Source organism: Quercus suber, unplaced genomic scaffold (genome assembly GCF_002906115.3).
Source record: "Quercus suber isolate HL8 unplaced genomic scaffold, Cork oak 2.0 scaffold_184, whole genome shotgun sequence".
NCBI lineage: Eukaryota > Viridiplantae > Streptophyta > Magnoliopsida > Fagales > Fagaceae > Quercus > Quercus suber.
The window spans coordinates 747,141-749,928 of NW_027069642.1; the positions used below are offsets into that span (position 1 = coordinate 747,141).

General features: G+C 36.1%; 1 long non-coding RNA gene across 1 annotated transcript in view; it reads left to right on the forward strand.

Annotated features, from left to right (window-relative positions):
• Positions 1-2,081, forward strand: part of LOC136069705 (uncharacterized) — a 10,676-nt gene extending 8,595 nt beyond the window's left edge. Inside the window, exon 3 of the long non-coding RNA XR_010630943.1 lies at positions 1,782-2,081. This is a non-coding gene — a long non-coding RNA (uncharacterized LOC136069705). The remainder of the gene's footprint in view (positions 1-1,781) is intronic.
• The last annotated feature ends 707 nt before the right edge of the window (positions 2,082-2,788 follow it).

Here is a 2,788-nt window from a genome sequence, read left to right on the forward strand (position 1 = left end):
TTTTTTTTTTTTTTTTTTCCCTTCACAGTGGTATTTGTTGGATTTGAGGTTTTTGGGGGTGTGTTCTGAAATGAGTTTTTTGGAATTTTGAAGATTCCTTGTGAGATTGAAATGGGTCTCTGAATGTACTTATTGTGTGATTTGTTTCTTTGGTTAATTTATTGTTTTTCTTTTTAAATCAGTTTCAACTCAAATGCTGCCTGTGACTGATTGCTTAACGATCAGATTGAAAGCTTTAATTTCAAAAGCTTTTTATGGCCCATTCAACAGGTTTGGGTTCCAATGTTCTATCTCTCTAATTCTTTGTTTTTCAATTTTTATGATGGTTGGATCTATTTTCTTTAGTAATTGCTTTTTTAATTTGCATTTTTGTTTGAAGGGAAAAAAAAAAAAAAAAAAAAGAGAGAAATAGTATGCAAAAAAAAAAACTCAAAAGGAGAAAAAAAAATACCTAAATCGGCGAAGGGAAGCCGAAGCGATGCCGGGTGCGTCGCTGAAGCGTCGCCGGTGCGCCGCGGTGCTTCGCTGAAGCGAAGCCGATGCATCACCGGTGCGTCGCTGACGCGAAGCCAAAGCGTCGCGAGTGCTCGCCGGTGCGAACCCAAAGCGTCGCGAGTGCTCACCGGTGCGTCGCTAGTGCTCGCCGGTGCGAAGCCGAAGCATCGCTGGGATCGTCGCCTTAGCGTCGCCAAGTCCAAGCGTTGCCGGGATCGTCGCCTTAGCGTCGCCGAGCCGATGCGTCGCTGAATCGGCGACGACGGCGAGCTCTGAATCTCAAGTTTCTGGGTATGTGAGTTTGGGTAATAGAGTTTGGGTATGTGTCTAAGGGAAAGGGAGAAAAACCAAAAAAGAAGAAAGTGAAAAAAGAAAAAAATTGGGCTGAAGCTCATATAGCTACAAAGCCTTTAGTGACGAATCTCATTCGTCACTATTGGATACCTTTAGCGACGAACTCAAATTCGTCACTGTAGCTAAAATTTTTTGGTGCAACAATTTTTGGCTTGGCGCCTGAGTTCTATAAAGCCGAACTCGGATTCGTCACTAAAGCATACTTTTAGTGACGAATTCGAGTTCGTCACTGAAAATGTATTCATATGTCTTACACTTATATGTTTTTAGTGACGAAATTCATATTTCGTCACTAAAGCATACTTTTAGTGACGAAATGTGATTTCGTCACTAAACACATATAAGTGTAATACCTTTATTTTTTTAGTGACGACTATTTTTCGTCACTAATACTTACTTATAGCGACGAAAGTATTTTCATCACTAAAACTATCCACAGCAATACCTACAGTGACGAAATATTTCGTCACTAAAAATTTCAACTTTTAGCGACGAAAGATTTCGTCACTATAGATTAATTAAGTTGGCGCCTAAGTTGCCCTCCTTGGTGCTTATTTTTCAGATTACAATAGCGACGAAATTTATTTTTCGTCGCTAAATGTAATAATTTTTTTTCATTATTAGTGACGAAATTCATATTTCGTCACTAAAGCTGTATTTTTAGTGACGAAAAATATTTCCTCACTAATTTTCGTCACTAAAAATACATTTTGTTGTAGTGTATTATGGCTTTGGAAATTACATTGTTGATGCTCACAGATTATAATGTATAGTTTCAAGGTATTTATTTTGAGAAACTTGTATTTCATTATTAAATTATTCTTGTCATATTATTATTATTATAATAGATGAAACCTGCATTTCCCCCACCCCCATTAAATATGCTACTTACTGGGCTCTGTCTCATCCCATTATTTTTATAACCTTTTCAGAGTAGGCAACAGTCTTTTGAGACAGCTTTTTGGTAGCTAATAGTAGTTAGACTAACTACTGATGGAGGCTAAACTTTTGTAATGGGTATATTAGATGGTGTAAATCTTAGAATAGGCTTGACTCATTATTTTGTATATTAAAGTGGTTGTGATGTTATTTCCAATGATGGGACAAGCTGTGATATGTAATTAATTATTCAGACCTCTATTCTTTTGTGGCCTATGGTCCTTGTAATTATTGCTTAGAGCTCTAACTTACTTTGAGAGTATATTCAATGAAATTATTATGATAATTCTTAATGTTGGTTTTTGATATGATTTATGTGGATTGGATTGTAAAAAAAAAAATATCTACAGGTTCTTTGAGATGTCTTTTTCATGATTTGAACCCTTTGGGGTTTGGGGTGAGACACTCATGCTCAAAAACCTGAATATCTAAAGTTGTAAACAACGAGGATGGTGATGTGTTCTCTCTTCTGGCAACTTTGAATAAAGAAAACCATAATTGAATTGAAGGTGAAAATATTGGGAAACACTTAACTGTCTTTCTGAATCAAAGTTGATAATATTTTATGAATGGTGGGGATTGTGGACCCTTTTTTAAGTACCAAACTCAAAAGTAATAGCTAGGATCTCTACAAAAAGTAGCAGATAAGTTCTTTCTCTTGGCCATAATGAAAGAGAGAGGAATTCTTTTAGGGGTATTTTGAGATTGGAATTTGCTTCTGTGGTGGCTAAAAATCTAGGTGTGAATTTATTTTTTGGGCCTAAAGGATGGAGATTGATTTTTCTGAGTCTTATTGGCCAAAAGGTTGAAAATTGTTCTTTTTGGATGCTTACTCTTTGCATAATTTAAGCCATATAGTGCTTTGACATTATTTTCTGAAAGACCATTTGGGTTTGCTATCTGTGATATACCAGTCATCAAAAGCAAAGAAGAAAGTTGGGAAGACATTACATAGTCTTGATAGATTTCTACTCTTCTAAATATATGGTGCATCGATTTC